Here is an 18,649-nt window from a genome sequence, read left to right as displayed (position 1 = left end):
CCTTCTTAAACAATGGGACAACATTCGCTATCCTCCAATCTTCCGGTACTATACCAGAGACCAACAACGACCTGAAGATCAGAGCCAGAGGCTCTGCAATCACCTCTCTTGCCTCCCAGAGAATCCTAGGGTAAATCCCATCTGGACCAGGGGACTTATCTATTTTCAAACCCTCTAGAATATCCAGCACATCCCCCTTATCAACTGCAATACTGTCTATTTTACACCCCTGCAACCCAGTGTCCTCCTCAGCTATATTCATGTCGCCCTGCGTGAACACCGAAGAGAAATATTGGTTCAATGCCTCTCCAATCTCTTCCGGTTCCACACATAACTTCCCTCTACTGTCTGTAACTGGCCCTAATCTTGCCCTAACCAACCTTCTGTTCTTGACATACCTATAGAACGCCTTAGAATTCTCCTTAATCCTATCAGCCAAAGTCTTCTCATGTCCTCTTTTAGCCCTTCTTAACTCACTCTTCAACTCCCTCCTAGCCAATCTAAAGCTTTCTAATGCACTACCTGAGCCCTCAAGCCTCATCCGAACATAAGCCTCCTTTTTCTTTTTAACCAACGAATCAACTTTTTTAGTGCACCACGGTTCCCCAGCCCTACCAAATCCTCCTTGCCTGACAGGGATATACCTATCACGGACTTGCAGTAGCTGCTCCTTGAAAAAACTCCACATTTCGGACATTCCCAGTCCCTGTAATCTCCTAGTCCAACCTATGCTTCCTAATTCTCTCCTAATAGCCTCATAATTACCCTTCCCGTGGGAAGCTTTTTCCCAGGTCGGAGGTGACAAACACGAGGGGTCACAGGTTCAAGGTGAGGGGGGTGAGGTTTAACTCAGATATCAGAGGGACGTATTTTACACAGAGGGCGGTGGGGGCCTGGAATGCACTGGGTGGTAGAGGCGGACACGCTGGTATCGTTTAAGATTTATCTGGATAGTCACATGAGCAGACTGGGAATGGAGAGATATAAACAAATGGTCTAGTTGGACCAATGAGTGGCGCAGGCTTGGAAGGCCGAAGGGCCTGTTTCCTATGCTGTATTGTTCTTTGAGAGGGTGGTGATAGCTGATTTGAAAGCAGAGGCAGTACATAGAAACATAGAACATTACAGCACAGTACAGGCCCTTCAATGTTGTTCCGAGATATGTCCAATCCCAAGATCAAGCTACCCCATTCCCTATCATTCTGGTGTGCTCCATGTGCCTATCCAATAACCGCTTGAAAGTTCCTAAAGTGTCTGACTCCACTATCACAGCAGGCAGTGTATTCCACACCCCAACCACTCTCTGAGTGAAGAATCTACCTCGGACATCCCTCCTATATCTCCCACCGTGAACCCTATAGTTATGCCCCCTAGTAACAGCTACATCCACCCGAGGAAATAGTCTCTTCACATCCACTCTATCTATCCTCCTCATCATCTTATAAACTTCTATTAAGTCACCTCTCATCCTCCTCCGCTCCAAAGAGAAAAGCCCCAGCTCCCTCAGCCTTTCCTCATAAGACCTACCCTCCAAACCAGGCAGCATCCTGGTAAATCTCCTCTGCACTCTCTCCAATGCTTCCACATCCTTCTTATAGTGAGGTGACCAGAACTGCACCCAATATTCCAAATGTGGTCTCACCGACGTCCGGTATAGTTGCAGCATAACCCCACGGTTCAAACCCCCTGTTTCAGCTCACACGGGGATCAGGAGGGTCAGCACAGTGGGAACAGGAATCATAGAGTCAGAGAGGCTTACAGCATGGAAACAGGCCCTTCGGCCCAACTTCTCCATGCCGCCTTTTTTTTAAACCCCTAAGCTAATCCCAATTGCCTGCATTTGGCCCATATCCCTCTATACCCATTGTACCCATGTAACTATTTAAAATGCTTTTTAAAAGATAAAATTGTACCTGCCTCTACTACTGCCTCTGGCAGCTTGTTCCAGTCACTCACCACCCTCTGTGTGAAAAAATTGCCCCTCTGGACACTTATATATCTCTCCCCTCTCACCTTAAACCCATGCCCTCTAGTTTTAAACCTTTGGGAAAAGATATTGACTATCTACCTTGTCTATACCCCTCATTATTTTATAGACCTCTATAAGATCCTGTCACCCCAGGAATCAGTCTGGGGAACCCTCGTTGCACCCCCTCTACAGCAAGAATATCCTTTCTTCCATCAGGATGTCAAAACTGCGCACAATACTCCAGGCGTGGTCTCACCAAGGTGCTGTACAGCTACACTGATACATCCTCACTCCTGAACTCAAATCCTCTTGCATTGAAGGACAACACACCACTTGCCTCCTAACTGCTTGCTGTATCTGTATGTTTGCTTTCAGTGATTGGTGTACAAGGACACCTAGGTCTCTCTGTACATCAACATTTCCCAATCTATTGCCATTTAAATAATACTCTGCCACTCTGTTCTCATATTTGAAGTGGGTCATTTTACATTTAGCCATGCTGTACCGCATCTGCCATAGACTTGCCCACTCACACAACTTGTCTGGATCACTCTGAAGCCCTCTTAATATCCTCCTCACCTCTCACATTCCCACCAAGTTTTGTGTCATCAGCAAACTTGGGAACGTTACATTTGGTTCCTTATCCAAATCATCGATGTATATTGTGAATAGCTGGGGTGTCAGCACTGATCCCTGCAGGACCCCCCCTCCCCACCCCCCACCCACTGCCTGCCACTCCAAAAAAGACCCATTTATTCCTACTCTCTGTTTCCTGTCTGCTCCCCAATTCTCATTCCCCTCAATCCCATGTGCTTTAATTTTGCGCACCAATCTCTTCTGTGAGACTTTATCAAAAGCTTTCTGAAAATCCAAATACGCCACATTCACTGGTCCACCCTTATCTATCCTGCTAGTTACATCCTCAAAACTCTCCAGTAGGTTTGAGGGGAGACCTGATAGAAGTCGACAAGGTTATGAGAGGCATGGACAGAGTGGATAGTCGGAAGCTTTTTCCCAGGGTGGAAAAGTCAATTACTAGGGGGCACAGGTTTAAGGTGCGAGGGGCAAGGTTTAAAGGAGATGTACGAGGCAGATTTTTTACACAGAGGGTGGTGGGTGCCTGGAACTTGTTGCCGGGGGAGGTAGTGGAAGCGGATACAGTAGTGACTTTTAAGGGGCATCTTGACAAATCCATGAATAGGATGGGAATAGAGGGATATGGTCTTTGGGAGGGTAGGGGGTTTTAGTTTAGTCGGGCAGCATGGTCGGTGCAGGCTTGGAGGGGCCGAAGGGCCTGTTCCTGTGCTGGAATTTTCTTTGGGTTTTTTTTGCCTTTGATAAATCCACACTGACTTTGTCTAACTGATATTCTCTCAGTTTCCTGTTATCACATCCTTTGGAATTATGTCTGGGGGCCAGGAATCTCCAGGCCCTTTGTATCACGCAGGTTTGACAGCGAGAGCAGAAAGAATCCCAAGAAGGTCAAAGTTACATTCACGTTGATGCAAAAGCAGGAAGTGATCTCCCCAGCTGCATGTCCCAACATTTAACATCAGAAACAGCATCTCTGTTCTGGGCCAGGCACCAAGTCATTGTTTCACTGCTCACCATTTCCTTCTCGTGTATAAATTCCCTCGGTTCTGACGCAGACTAGGCCGAGGCTGAAGGTACTGAGGATGGAGATTTAAAGCAGTTTGCAGTGGAGATGAGGAGTTGGGATATCTCTGCTTGTCGGAATGATCCTGAGCAGTTTTAGCAACTCCGAGATAAACGGTCCTATCAGATTTGGCAGTGTTGGGTGAACGGAGTGTTTTGCAGTGTTTAGCGCATTGTGATGTTTGGATTGGAGACAAGGGGGTTGTAACAGGGGAACTGGTCTGGCTGACAGAGGGTCACATATCGCTCGGTGACTGAGGGGGTGAGAAGGGAAATAGAAATGGTAAATAAATCTCAGCTGTGCCCAGCTCCTAACTGCAAAAGCAGCCAGTGTGCAGCAGGAGATCGGGAGAGGAATATGTTGGGTTAACAGTTTAAACAAATCATTCTATCACTGCGACACTCAGAGGGTGAAGCTGCGGAATCAGCAACTTACCCTGGATTCCAATCTCCAACTAAACCAGCCTTTCATCTCCAATCACACTCCAATTTCCCCCATTCCCGATCCCCAATCGTTCACTTTCCTCGGTGAATTGAAATCCAAAGCAGCTGGGATAAAGACCTGGGGCAGAATTTTCCCAAAAATACTCGGGGAAGGGAGGGGCAATGACCTTACCCAAAAAATACAAAGTGCCGAACACGCATGAAGACGGGAGAAAATCACACCCGGCACTGAGAGAAAAGAAAAGGCAAAATGTGATTCTCACCAGAAGGAGGAGTGGCCACTGCGCAGGTGCCCTGATCTCCCAGTGCACTGTGCACCGTGTGTGTACTGGGAGATCTGTCACTCCCCACAACAGACATCACTCCTCCAACAACTCCCCCACCCCCAAATCACTCCCCAGACACCACCCCTCCCCAAAAGCCAATCACTGCCCATGACTGCCCCCCTCCCAGCTGATCCTCCACCCTCAATGCACAGTAACGCCCCCCCACCTCCCCCCCAACCTTTACGGTGTTCCCTGCCTCCCCATCAGAATCCGACCCCCCCCCATCATGGGCCTATTCCCTTGAGGCCCCACTCCCTCCTCTTTGGCCCAACCAACTTGGCACCACCTGGTGCCCAGAGGGCAGTGCCACGGTGCCAAGCTGACACTGCCCAGCCCTGCCCCCTAACCATCCTGCCAGTTCAATGGCCTCTGGTCCCACCGGCAAGCCCAAGGCGCGCAGTCCCCGCTACTGCAGGGAAACAGGGACTGTCATCAGTGAGGGCAAAGCAGCCAGACGAGAGCCGGGCAGTCTTGCAAGGCAATCGTGTGCAAGGAGACTTTGTGTCCTAATGAGAGCAAAGACATTACCGCCACAAAGCAGGGCCGGAGCCATACAACACCAGGTGGCTATGGGTGCGGACAGGACTTGAGAATTCACACACCATCTTTCCAGCTCGCCACAGCAATTTCCCAGCACGCTGAGACAGTGAGATCACAGCCCTGAACTTACACAAATTCACTCAGCCAGAAAACCATGTAAACTCACCAATCCCCAGAGAAACAGGGAGCTACACAAAGTAATGCTGCCCTCTCCAACACACACTTCAGAGGCTTAATGCAGAAATCCAGGTCAGTGCTGAGGAAGTGTCGCACTGTCAGAGGGTCGGTGCTGAGGGAGTGCCGCACTGTCAGAGGGTCAGTGCTGAGGGAGTGCCGCACTGTCAGAGGGTCAGTGCTGAGGGAGTGTCGCACTGTCAGAGGGTCAGTGCTGAGGGAGTGTCGCACTGTCAGAGGGTCAGTGCTGAGGGAGTGCCACACTGTCAGAGGGTCAGTGCTGAGGGAGTGTCGCACTGTCAGAGGGTCGGTGCTGAGGGAGTGCCGCACTGTCAGAGGGTCAGTACTGAGGGAGTGCCGCACTGTCAGAGGGTCAGTACTGAGGGAGTGCCGCACTGTCAGAGGGTCAGTGTTGAGGGAGTGCCGCACTGTCAGAGGGTCAGTGCTGAGGGAGTGCCGCACTGTCAGAGGGTCAGTGCTGAGGGAGTGCCACACTGTCAGAGGGTCAGTGTTGAGGGAGTGCCGCACTGTCAGAGGGTCAGTGTTGAGGGAGTGCCGCACTGTCAGAGGGTCAGTGCTGAGGGAGTGCCACACTGTCAGAGGGTCAGTGTTGAGGGAGTGCCGCACTGTCAGAGGGTCAGTACTGAGGGAGTGCCACACTGTCAGAGGGTCAGTGTTGAGGGAGTGCCGCACTGTCAGAGGGTCAGTACTGAGGGAGTGCCGCACTGTCAGAGGGTCAGTGCTGAGGGTTATTTGCAGTGTTGATGGGGAGTGTTTTGTGCAGCATTAGGGGGTGTTGTTCCAGTCTGTGTGATGTAGTCTGTGCTGTGGGAGTGGGGATGCTGAGCTCAGTAATAAATCTTCACACAAACACGAAGGGCCGGTGTGTCCAGCGGCCGGACTGTGGACCCTTCCCCCAGATCCCCATGGGCTGAAATCTCAGCTACCCCCTCACACCCACACACCCTCACACACACAGACACAGACCCTCACACACACATACACACACCCTCACACACACAGACACACACCCTCACACACACAGACACAGACCCTCACACACACATACACACACCCTCACACACACAGACACACACCCTCACACACACAGACACATACCCTCACACACACATACACACACCCTCACACACACAGACACACACCCTCACACACACAGACACATACCCTCACACACACAGACACATACCCTCACACACACAGACACACACCCTCACACACACAGACACACACCCTCACACACACAGACACAGACCCTCACACACACAGACACACACCCTCACACACACAGACACACACCCTCACACACACAGACCCAGCCCCTGTGACAATCCCCCACAGACTGGGCTGATTATCTGTCGGATATTTTCAGTGCACTGACCGTCTCCCCTCCATGGGGGGGTGGGGGGGGGGGTGGGGAATGCGGCAGGTTCCCCCCCCTCTCCCCGGGGCTGCAATCACAGCCCGGGCCCCCCCCGCCCCGCCCGTTTCCCGGGGGGAGGCGGCAGCATCGCTGACAGAGTCCCCCCCCCGGTACATTACCCCGGGTGTCGGGGCTGATCCCCCCCCCGGGTTGTTGTTGTACTCACCGGGCCGCTCCATCTCCCCCTCACCGAGCGCCAGGCCGCGGTGGGCGGGGCGGTGACGTCAGCGCCGCAACAACACTTCCCGGATCAGAGGGCGGGTCCGCCCGGAGCCCCCCCCCCCCCCAAACCCGGTAAAACACCCCCCCCCCACTCCCCGGAGCCCCCCCCCCCCCCCCCCAAACCCGGTAAAACACCCCCCCCCCCATTCCCCGGAGCCCCCCCCCCCCCAACCCGGTAAAACACCCCCCCCCCCATTCCCCGGAGCCCCCCCCCCCCCCCCCCCGGTAAAACACCCCCCCCAACCCGGTAAAACACCCCCCCCCGAGCACCCCCCGTTCCCCGGTAAAACACCCCCCCATAACACCCCCGGAACCCCCCCCACCCATAACAACCCCCCTCTGTAAACACCCCCCACAAAAACCTCCCTCCCCTGTAACCCCCCCATCCCTGTAACCCCCCCATATCCCTGTAACCCCCCCTCCCCATCCCTGTAACCCCCCCATCCCTGTAACCCCCCCATATCCCTGTAAACCCCCCTCCCTATCCCTGTAACCCCCCCTCCCCATCCCTGTAACCCCCCCATCCCTGTAACCCCCCCATATCCAAGTAAACCCCCCTCCCCATCCCTATAACCCCCCCATATCCCTGTAAACCCCCCTCCCTATCCCTGTAACCCCCCCATATCCCTGTAAACCCCCCCTCCCCATCCCTGTAACCCCCCTCCCCATCCCTGTAACCCCCCCATCCCTGTAACCCCCCCATATCCCTGTAACCCCCCCTCCCCATCCCTGTAACCCCCCCATCCCTGTAACCCCCCCATATCCCTGTAAACCCCCCTCCCTATCCCTGTAACCCCCCCTCCCCATCCCTATAACCCCCCCATATCCCTGTAAACCCCCCTCCCTATCCCTGTAACCCCCCCCATCCCTGTAAACCCCCCCTCCCCATCCCTGTAACCCCCCTCCCCATCCCTGTAACCCCCCTCCCCATCCCTGTAACCCCCCTCCCCATCCCTGTAACCCCCCCATCCCTGTAATCCCCCATATCCCTGTAAACCCCCCTCCCTATCCCTGTAACCCCCCCTCCCTATCCCTGTAACCCCCCCTCCCCATCCCTATAACCCCCCCATATCCCTGTAAACCCCCCTCCCTATCCCTGTAACCCCCCCATATCCCTGTAAACCCCCCTCCCTATCCCTGTAACCCCCCCACATCCCTGTAACCCCCCCTCCCTATCCCTGTAACCCCCCCATATCCCTGTAAACCCCCCCTCCCCATCCCTGTAAACCCCCCCACCCATATCCCTGTAACCCCCCCATCCCTGTAACCCCCCTCCCATATCCCTGTAACCCCCCCATCCCTGTAACCCCCCCACCCATAACCCTGTCAACCCCCCCATCCCTGTAACGCCACTCCCACCATCCACTGCACACTCCATCACCCCCACCCCATCAACAACTCTGACACGGTTTGCCTCAATATCCCGGCATTGAAACCAGCCGGATAAATCATTCACAGCATCAACAGAACACTTCAAATAATCTGTGACGGAGGAGTGTGAACGAGAGAGGGGTAAATTCCACAGAATTCCAAAGATTCAGGTCCATTCTGCCGGGAGTGAGGCAGCAATAAACATCCAGAATCCAGACAGGCTGGAATTCGGGATCAGAGGGTTACCGGGCTGGAGGGGGTTACACGGATAGGGAGGGGGTGTAGGGGGATGGAGGGGGTGTAGGGGGATGGAGGGGGTGTAGGGGGATGGAGGGGGTGTAGGGGGATGGAGGGGGTGTAGGGGGATGGAGGGGGTGGAGGGGGTGTAGGGGGATGGAGGGGGTGTAGGGGGATGGAGAAGGTTACAGAGATAGGGAGTGAGTTTGGGGGCTGGAGGGGGGTGGAAGGGGCTGGAGGAGGTGAGGGGGTGGGGTGAGGGGGGTGTGAGGGGGTGGGGTGAGGGGGGTGTGAGGGGGTGGGGTGAGGGGGGTGGAGGAGGTTACAGAGACAGGGAGGGGTGTAAGGGGCTGAAGGAGGATACAGAGATAGGGAGGTGTGTAGGGACTGGAGGAGGTTGTAGCGATAGGGAGGGGGGTGCAGTGATGTTCATCCTGCTCCCTGGCCAGATCGAGGGTTAGCAGCTCGGTATGACTTCGCTGATGCCCACTCATGGCTGGTTGTCCCGCAGTGACACGGAGAGGGAGGTTGTAGGTGGGAGTGTTGGTATTGATGTTGGTGATGGGCGCTGGGGGGAGTGTGGGGGCTCGGGAGAGCGCTGGAGTGTGAGGAGCATGGCAGCTACTGGGGGAACACAGTGAGTGCGGGAGGGAGAGGGGGAACACAGTGAGTGCGGGAGGGAGAGGGGGAACACAGTGAGTGCGGGAGGGAGAGGGGGAACACAGTGAGTGTGGGAGGGAGAACACAGTGAGTGCGGGAGGGAGAGGGGGAACACAGTGAGTGCGGGAGGGAGAGGGGGAACACAGTGAGTGCGGGAGGGAGAGGGGGAACACAGTGAGTGCGGGAGGGAGAGGGGGTACACAGTGAGTGCGGGAGGGAGAACACAGTGAGTGTGGGAGGGAGAGGGGGAACACAGTGAGTGCGGGAGGGGGAACACAGTGAGTGTGGGAGGGAGAGGGGGAACACAGTGAGTGCGGGAGGGGGAACACAGTGAGTGCGGAGGGAGAGGGGGAACACAGTGAGTGCGGGAGGGAGAGGGGGAACACAGTGAGTGCGGGAGGGAGAGGGGGAACACAGTGAGTGCGGGAGGGAGAGGGGGAACACAGTGAGTGCGGGAGGGAGAGGGGGAACACAGTGAGTGCGGGAGGGAGAGGGGGAACACAGTGAGTGTGGGAGGGAGAACACAGTGAGTGTGGGAGGGAGAGGGGGAACACAGTGAGTGCGGGAGGGGGAACACAGTGAGTGCGGGAGGGGGAACACAGTGAGTGTGGGAGGGAGAGGGGGAACACAGTGAGTGCGGGAGGGGGAACACAGTGAGTGCGGGAGGGGGAACACAGTGAGTGCGGGAGGGGGAACACAGTGAGTGCGGGAGGGGGAACACAGTGAGTGCGGGAGGGGGAACACAGTGAGTGCGGGAGGGGGAACACAGTGAGTGCGGGAGGGGGAACACAGTGAGTGCGGGAGGGGGAACACAGTGAGTGCGGGAGGGGGAACACAGTGAGTGCGGGAGGGGGAACACAGTGAGTGCGGGAGGGGGAACACAGTGAGTGCGGGAGGGGGAACACAGTGAGTGCGGGAGGGGGAACACAGTGAGTGCGGGAGGGGGAACACAGTGAGTGCGGGAGGGGGAACACAGTGAGTGCGGGAGGGGAACACAGTGAGTGCGGGAGGGGGAACACAGTGAGTGCGGGAGGGGGAACACAGTGAGTGCGGGAGGGGGAACACAGTGAGTGCGGGAGGGGGAACACAGTGAGTGCGGGAGGGGGAACACAGTGAGTGCGGGAGGGAGAGGGGGAACACAGTGAGTGCGGGAGGGAGAGGGGGAACACAGTGAGTGCGGGAGGGAGAGGGGAACACAGTGAGTGCGGGAGGGAGAGGGGGAACACAGTGAGTGCGGGAGGGGAGAGGGGGAACACAGTGAGTGCGGGAGGGAGAGGGGAACACAGTGAGTGCGGGAGGGAGAGGGGGAACACAGTGAGTGCGGGAGGGAGAGGGGGAACACAGTGAGTGCGGGAGGGAGAGGGGGAACACAGTGAGTGCGGGAGGGAGAGGGGGAACACAGTGAGTGCGGGAGGGAGAGGGGGAACACAGTGAGTGCGGGAGGGGGAACACAGTGAGTGCGGGAGGGAGAACACAGTGAGTGCGGGAGGGGGAACACAGTGAGTGCGGGAGGGGGAACACAGTGAGTGCGGGAGGGGGAACACAGTGAGTGCGGGAGGGGGAACACAGTGAGTGCGGGAGGGGGAACACAGTGAGTGCGGGAGGGGGAACACAGTGAGTGCGGGAGGGGGAACACAGTGAGTGCGGGAGGGGGAACACAGTGAGTGCGGGAGGGGGAACACAGTGAGTGCGGGAGGGGGAACACAGTGAGTGCGGGAGGGGGAACACAGTGAGTGCGGGAGGGGGAACACAGTGAGTGCGGGAGGGGGAACACAGTGAGTGCGGGAGGGGGAACACAGTGAGTGCGGGAGGGGGAACACAGTGAGTGCGGGAGGGGGAACACAGTGAGTGCGGGAGGGGGAACACAGTGAGTGTGGGAGGGAGAGGGGGAACACAGTGAGTGCGGGAGGGGGAACACAGTGAGTGTGGGAGGGAGAGGGGGAACACAGTGAGTGCGGGAGGGGGAACACAGTGAGTGCGGGAGGGAGAGGGGGAACACTGAGTGCGGGAGGGGGAACACAGTGAGTGTGGGAGGGAGAGGGGGAACACAGTGAGTGTGGGAGGGAGAGGGGGAACACAGTGAGTGTGGGAGGGGGAACACAGTGAGTGTGGGAGGGAGAACACAGTGAGTGTGGGAGGGAGAGGGGGAACACAGTGAGTGCGGGAGGGAGAGGGGGAACACAGTGAGTGCGGGAGGGAGAGGGGGAACACAGTGAGTGCGGGAGGGAGAGGGGGAACACAGTGAGTGCAGAGGGAGAGGGGGAACACAGTGAGTGTGGGAGGGGGAACACAGTGAGTGCGGGAGGGAGAGGGGGAACACAGTGAGTGCGGGAGGGGGAACACAGTGAGTGCGGGAGGGAGAGGGGGAACACAGTGAGTGTGGGAGGGAGAGGGGGAACACAGTGAGTGCGGGAGGGAGAGGGGGAACACAGTGAGTGCGGGAGGGAGAGGGGGAACACAGTGAGTGCGGGAGGGAGAGGGGGAACACAGTGAGTGTGGGAGGGAGAGGGGGAACACAGTGAGTGTGGGACGGAGAACACAGTGAGTGTGGGAGGGAGAGGGGGAACACAGTGAGTGTGGGACGGAGAACACAGTGAGTGTGGGAGGGAGAGGGGGAACACAGTGAGTGTGGGACGGAGAACACAGTGAGTGTGGGAGGGAGAGGGGGAACACAGTGAGTGCGGGAGGGAGAGGGGGAACACAGTGAGTGCGGGAGGGAGAGGGGGAACACAGTGAGTGCGGGAGGGGGAACACAGTGAGTGCGGGAGGGAGAGGGGGAACACAGTGAGTGCGGAGGGAGAGGGGGAACACAGTGAGTGCGGAGGGAGAGGGGGAACACAGTGAGTGCGGAGGGAGAACACAGTGAGTGTGGGAGGGAGAGGGGGAACACAGTGAGTGCGGGAGGGAGAGGGGGAACACAGTGAGTGCGGGAGGGAGAGGGGGAACACAGTGAGTGCGGGAGGGAGAGGGGGAACACAGTGAGTGCGGGAGGGAGAGGGGGAACACAGTGAGTGCGGGAGGGAGAGGGGGAACACAGTGAGTGCGGGAGGGAGAGGGGGAACACAGTGAGTGCGGGAGGGAGAGGGGGAACACAGTGAGTGCGGGAGGGAGAGGGGGAACACAGTGAGTGCGGGAGGGAGAGGGGGAACACAGTGAGTGCGGGAGGGAGAGGGGGAACACAGTGAGTGTGGGAGGGAGAGGGGGAACACAGTGAGTGTGGGACGGAGAACACAGTGAGTGTGGGAGGGAGAGGGGGAACACAGTGAGTGTGGGACGGAGAACACAGTGAGTGTGGGAGGGAGAGGGGGAACACAGTGAGTGCGGGAGGGAGAGGGGGAACACAGTGAGTGCGGGAGGGAGAGGGGGAACACAGTGAGTGCGGGAGGGGGAACACAGTGAGTGCGGGAGGGAGAGGGGGAACACAGTGAGTGCGGAGGGAGAGGGGGAACACAGTGAGTGCGGAGGGAGAACACAGTGAGTGTGGGAGGGAGAGGGGGAACACAGTGAGTGTGGAGGGAGAGGGGGAACACTGAGTGTGGGAGGGAGAGGGGGAACACAGTGAGTGCGGGAGGGAGAGGGGGAACACAGTGAGTGCGAGAGGGAGAGGGGGAACACAGTGAGTGCGAGAGGGAGAGGGGGAACACAGTGAGTGCGGGAGGGAGAGGGGGAACACAGTGAGTGCGGGAGGGGGAACACAGTGAGTGCGGGAGGGGGAACACAGTGAGTGCGGGAGGGAGAGGGGGAACACAGTGAGTGCGGGAGGGAGAGGGGGAACACAGTGAGTGCGGGAGGGAGAGGGGGAACACAGTGAGTGTGGGAGGGAGAGGGGGAACACAGTGAGTGTGGGAGGGAGAGGGGGAACACAGTGAGTGTGGGAGGGGGAACACAGTGAGTGCGGGAGGGAGAGGGGGAACACAATGAGTGCGGGAGGGGGAACACAGTGAGTGCGGGAGGGAGAGGGGGAACACTGAGTGCGGGAGGGGGAACACAGTGAGTGTGGGAGGGAGAGGGGGAACACAGTGAGTGCGGGAGGGAGAGGGGGAACACAGTGAGTGCGGGAGGGAGAGGGGGAACACAGTGAGTGCGGGAGGGAGAGGGGGAACACAGTGAGTGTGGGAGGGAGAGGGGGAACACAGTGAGTGTGGGACGGAGAACACAGTGAGTGTGGGAGGGAGAGGGGGAACACAGTGAGTGTGGGACGGAGAACACAGTGAGTGTGGGAGGGAGAGGGGGAACACAGTGAGTGCGGGAGGGAGAGGGGGAACACAGTGAGTGCGGGAGGGAGAGGGGGAACACAGTGAGTGCGGGAGGGAGAGGGGGAACACAGTGAGTGCGGGAGGGAGAGGGGGAACACAGTGAGTGTGGGACGGAGAACACAGTGAGTGTGGGAGGGAGAGGGGGAACACAGTGAGTGCGGGAGGGTGAGGGGGAACACAGTGAGTGCGGGAGGGAGAGGGGGAACACAGTGAGTGCAGGAGGGAGAGGGGGAACACAGTGAGTGTGGGACGGAGAACACAGTGAGTGTGGGAGGGAGAGGGGGAACACAGTGAGTGCGGGAGGGAGAACACAGTGAGTGCGGGAGGGAGAGGGGGAACACAGTGAGTGCGGGAGGGAGAGGGAGAGTGTTTCCAGCCTGTGGTTACAGCTCCCTCCGTGAGGTGTGATGCATCTTTTGTGCCTGCAGATACTGCTGGGTGTGCTCCCCAGTGCACCCCTCAGTGCACCCCCCACCCCAGTGTGTTATTGCCAGTGCACCCCCCAAGTGCGTCGCTAGTGTGCACCCCCCATGCAACCCCCAGTGAACTTCCCAGTGTGTCCCTCTGTGCGCCTCACAATGCACCCCCCCAGTGTGCCCCCCCCTTCAGTGCGCCCCTCCCCAGTGCACCCCCCCCACCCCCCCCAGGGTGTGCAGCTGTTTAGTTGCTGTGGGGTGGGTGAATCAGAGGGAGGTTGATGTGAAACTGAAGGAGAATAAAAATGATCACTAATGAGGTGTACGATTTCCCCAAAAACGTGTCAGTGTCGACAGTGGAAACAGTCTGTTCCTCACACCAGAACTCTGCCAGTCTGTGGTACGATTTTGCCCAGTATAACTGGGTTCCACTTCTCTTAAAGTAAAAATACAGAAATATAAATCAAACAAAGTTATATTTCACTCCTAACACCCATAAATCCAAATACAACTTTGTTAACTCATTCCTACCAGAGCCCCACTTCCCCTGTCCCTCTCTGTAACCTCCTGGTTACTGTGTCTCCCCGATATCACTGCCCTGATCGGTGATTCCCCCCACACTGATCAGAGCAACGAGAATGGGTCTGTGTGACAGCAGCCCCACCCAGCTGGGCGACCCGGGTGAGGGAGTGAAGGGGGGGGGTGAAATCGGGGAGTCACAGACAGTGGGGGAAGGACGGGGCGGGGGGAGGTTTCTAACACTCAGGAGGTCGGGTGCAGTGACAAAGAAGATACTGACCCATTGATGCAGCTGCAGAGTAAATACACGGCAAAGTAATCAAACCCAACACAGAAACAGCGCAGCAATAATACAGTTTACTGTCAATGCCACAATAGCAGAGGGACAGCTCACCATCTGTAGTATATCAGACATTACTCACCAATCTCACAATCACCAGGATTGCATTGGACTGGCACCTGTCACGTACAACTTCCCAGGAATGTGTCAAGAAGCGACGAACGACAGGGTGGGTTTGGAGAGAGTGAGTAAACAGGATCAGCTGATATATCTGGAGGTTTGACCTGAGTGTGAGCATTGTTCCTCTGACAGAGTGTGGCACACACTGCCCTTTGTAAACACGTACAAACCAGTGGGTGTCACTGAGGGATTAAACTCAGCACCAGCCCTGTGTCATCATCTCCTGATCCTCTGACTGGCTGGAGACCAACGCCATTTACAGCGGCCATTCCCTCAGGAATCAGGCGGATCACTCCCATCCCATCCTGCTCACCACTCCCTGGGAAGGGGTCTCCAATCCCTTGGGATTCAATGGGAAGTATCCCTGCTCCGGGAAACATCCACACAGAGTGATCAATGAGATGGATTGAGGATGAATCTATCCGGAGGGAGGTTAACGCTGACACTGCTGGATCCTTAATTCCTGAAACTACAAAAACCAACAAAAACTGAAGCATCTTCCTGTAAAACCAGCTGATGGGATTTGTAGGACAGGGAGGAGATGGTGCCATTAAAGATTAACATCACGGTCGATATTGAGTTGAGTGGACCAACAGCGAGCTGTCTCTCCGTCCGCTCCGTGGAAATTTTCCAGCATGATTTGGGACGTTGTGATTGGAGGAGATGAAGCTTAACTGGAGAATTGTCAACAGGTTGGTCAATTCCAGAACAGACATACAGAACTTTCCGGATGAAAGTGGCAGTGGGATTGAAGGAGCTGCCTTCCTGGACAGAGAAACAACTGAGTGTAAACCAATAACCAGCAAATCGACCAGAGACGCACAGCAGAGGAGCTGGGACCACCCCCGGAGCCACAGCTCAGTAATTCACATCCTGAACCTCAGCTTCCACAGAGAAAAAGGAATTCCGGAATGGGATATAGATGGAGAAGGACAAAAAACATTCAGAGGTGATCATTCCCAATATCTGCATCAGCAATGCAAACATAGATCACTTACAACTATCCCTCGCTTCCTGAAACGAATCCCACTTCCCAAAACTACCCCCGCTTCCCGAAACTATTTCCTGCTTCCCGAAAAACCCCCGCTTCCTGAAACTAATCCCACTTCCCGAAACTACACCCCGCTTCCCAAGAAACCCCCGCTTTCTGAAAACTACCTCCAGCTTCCCGAAAAACCCCCCCTTCCCGAAAAAATCCCCCATTCCCAAAACTACCCCCACTTCCTGAAACTACCCCCCCACTTCCCAAAACTACCCCCCGCTTCCCAAAACTAATCCCACTTCCCAAAACTATCCCCCGCTTCCCAAAAAAACCCCGCTTCCCGAAACTACTCCCTGCTTCGCAAAACTATGCCCCGCTTCCCGAAAAGCTCCCGCTTCCCGAAACTATCCCCCGCTTCCCTAAACTACCCCCGCTTCCCGAAACTAATCCCTCTTCCCAAAACTACCCCCTGCTTCCCGAAACTATCCCCCGCTTCCCAAAAAACCCCTGCTTCCCGAAACTACCCCCGTTTCCAGAAAATACGCCCGCTTCCCAAACCTACGCCCGCTTCCCAAACCTACCCCCGCTTCCCAAAAACTAATCCCACTTCCCGAAACTATCCCCCGCTTCCCAAAACTATCCCCCACTTCCTGAAACTATCCCTACTTCCCAAAACTACTGGCTGCTTCCTGAAACTACACCTCACTTCCCAAAAACTAATCCCGCTTCCCGAAACTAGCCCCCACTTCCCAAAACTATCCCTTACTTCCCGAAATTATCCCCCGCTTCCCAAAACTATCCCCCACGTCCTGAAACTATCCCCGCTTCCCGAACCTATTATCTCCCTTCCCGAAACATCTCCCACTTCCCAAAACTATCCCTGCTTCCCAAAACTATCCCTTGCTTCCTGAAACTACACCCCGCTTCCTGAAACTACCGCTCGCTTCCAGAAACTACCCTGGCTTCCTGAAACTAACTCCCGCTTCCCGAAACAAACCCCCACTTCCCAAAACTATCCCCGCTTCCCAAAACTATCCCCGCTTCCTAAAACTATCCCTGCTTCCCAAAACCCCCGCTTCCCGAAACTATCCCCGCTTCCGAAAACAACCCCCACTTCCCAAAACTACTCCCTCTTCTCAAAACAACCCCCACTTCCCAAAACTACTCCCGCTTCCTGAAACTACCCCCGCTTCCTGAAACTATCCCACATTTCCTGACACCAGTACCTCCTTTTGTGGTCCCAGACTGCAGCCAATATTCCAGCTGTGGTCTCAGTAAGATCCTGTACGGCTGCAGTGAGACCTCCTTGCTCCTGTACTCAAATCCGTTTGCAATCAACGCCAACACACCATTTGCCTCTTAAGTTTTCTGACTTTACCATCATGGTAGAGACAGACTACAGGAATGAGATAGAGAATCTGGTGAACTGGTGTAGCAACAATAATCTCTCTCAATGTCAACAGAACAAAGGATATTGTCAACGACTTCAGGAAGTGTAAAGGAGAACATCCCCTGTCTACATCAATGGGGACAAAGTAGAAAGGGTCAAGAGCTTCAAGTTTTTAAGTGTCCAGATTACCAACAGTTTGTCCTGGCTCCCCCCATGCCGACACTACAGTTAAGAAAGCCCCACCAACGCCTCTACTTTCTCAGAAGACTGAGGAAATTTGGCATGTCCGCTACGACTCTCACCAACTTTTACAGATGCCCCATAGAAAGCATTCTTTCTGGTTGTATCACAGCTTGGTCTGGGCTCCTGCTCTACCCAAGACCGCAAAAAATTACAAAGGGTGGTGAATGTAGCCCAATCCATCACAAAAACCAGCCTGCCATCCGTTGACTCTGTCTACACTTCCTGCTGCCTCGGAAAAGCAACCAGCATAATTAAGGATCCCACACACCCCGAACATTCTCTCTTCCAATTTCTTCCTTTGGGAAAAAGATACAAAAGTCTGAGGTCACATACCAACCGACTCAAGAACAGCTTCTTCCCTGCTGCTGTCAGACTTTTGAATGGACCTATCTTGCATTAAGTTGATCTTTCTCTACACCCTCGCTATGACTGTAACACTACATTCTGCACTCTCTCCTTCTCTATGAACAGTATGTTTTGTCTGTACAGCACGTAAGAGACAATATTTTTCACTATGTTAATACATGTGACAATAATAAATCAAATCAAACTGCTTGCTGTAGCTGCATGTTTGCTTTCAGTGACTGGTGTACAAGGACACCTAGATCCCTTTGTGCATCAACATTTCCCAATCTGTCACCATTTAAATAATTCTCTGCCACTGTTTCTCTGTCCAAAGTGGGTAATTTTACATTTAGCCATGCTGTGCTGCATCTGCCATGGATTTGCCCACTCTCACAACTTGTCTATATCACCTTGAAGCCCTCTTAATATCCTCCTCACTTCTCACATTCCCACTAAGTTTCATGTCATTAGCAAACTTGGGAACATTACATTTGGTTTCCTCTATTCCCCATTTGTCTATCAAGATAAGTCTGTTAACTAATTCTTAATCCATGCTGATATAGCATGAGCTTCCCAATTCCCAAAAGGAAATTTGAAACTGCTGCCAAAATGGTTTTATAATTTGTGTGTTATGAGGAGATTTTCAAAATCAAGAAGTAACTTCCCAGATCAATTATAAAAATTTTATGTTAAAATTTAAATAACAAAATTTTAAAAAATTAAACAGACTCAAAAACACCTTGACACAATTTAACATCGCTTTTTACATCTTTCTGGATACTTCTTGTCTCCAGATGACTAGGAGACAACAAAAATGGTTCCCCTATTTAAGAAGGGTTGTAGAGATAAACCAGGGATCTACAGTCCAGTGAGTCTCACGTCGGTGGCAGAGAAACTATTGGAGAACCTTCTGAAGGAGAGCATCTATCTCCACTTGGAGAGGCAAAGCTTGATCAGGGAGAGTCAGCACGGCTTCAGAGAGGGAGGTCATGTCTAAC

The 18,649-nt window shown here is 55.0% G+C and overlaps 1 protein-coding gene across 3 annotated transcripts in view; it reads right to left on the bottom strand.

The window, feature by feature from the left end:
* The window catches only part of LOC145349278 (tripartite motif-containing protein 2-like), a 97,797-nt gene extending 83,124 nt beyond the window's left edge, over window positions 1–14,673 (bottom strand). For 2 of the 3 annotated variants that reach the window (XM_080197792.1, XM_080197789.1), the window contains exon 1: window positions 6,717–6,779. The gene's annotated coding sequence lies outside the window, so the exon portion shown is untranslated. Of the gene's footprint in view, window positions 1–6,716; window positions 6,780–14,653 lie in introns of those variants that run through there. The other variant, XM_080197790.1, reaches the window with a different exon arrangement.
* Between the last annotated feature and the right edge of the window lie 3,976 nt (window positions 14,674–18,649).

This window comes from Carcharhinus amblyrhynchos, chromosome 10 (assembly GCF_965287045.1).
Source record: "Carcharhinus amblyrhynchos chromosome 10, sCarAmb.v2.hapA, whole genome shotgun sequence".
Classification (NCBI taxonomy): domain Eukaryota; kingdom Metazoa; phylum Chordata; class Chondrichthyes; order Carcharhiniformes; family Carcharhinidae; genus Carcharhinus; species Carcharhinus amblyrhynchos.
The sequence above is the reverse complement of the archived record's forward strand: the minus strand, read 5'-3'. Positions and strand labels throughout refer to the sequence as shown.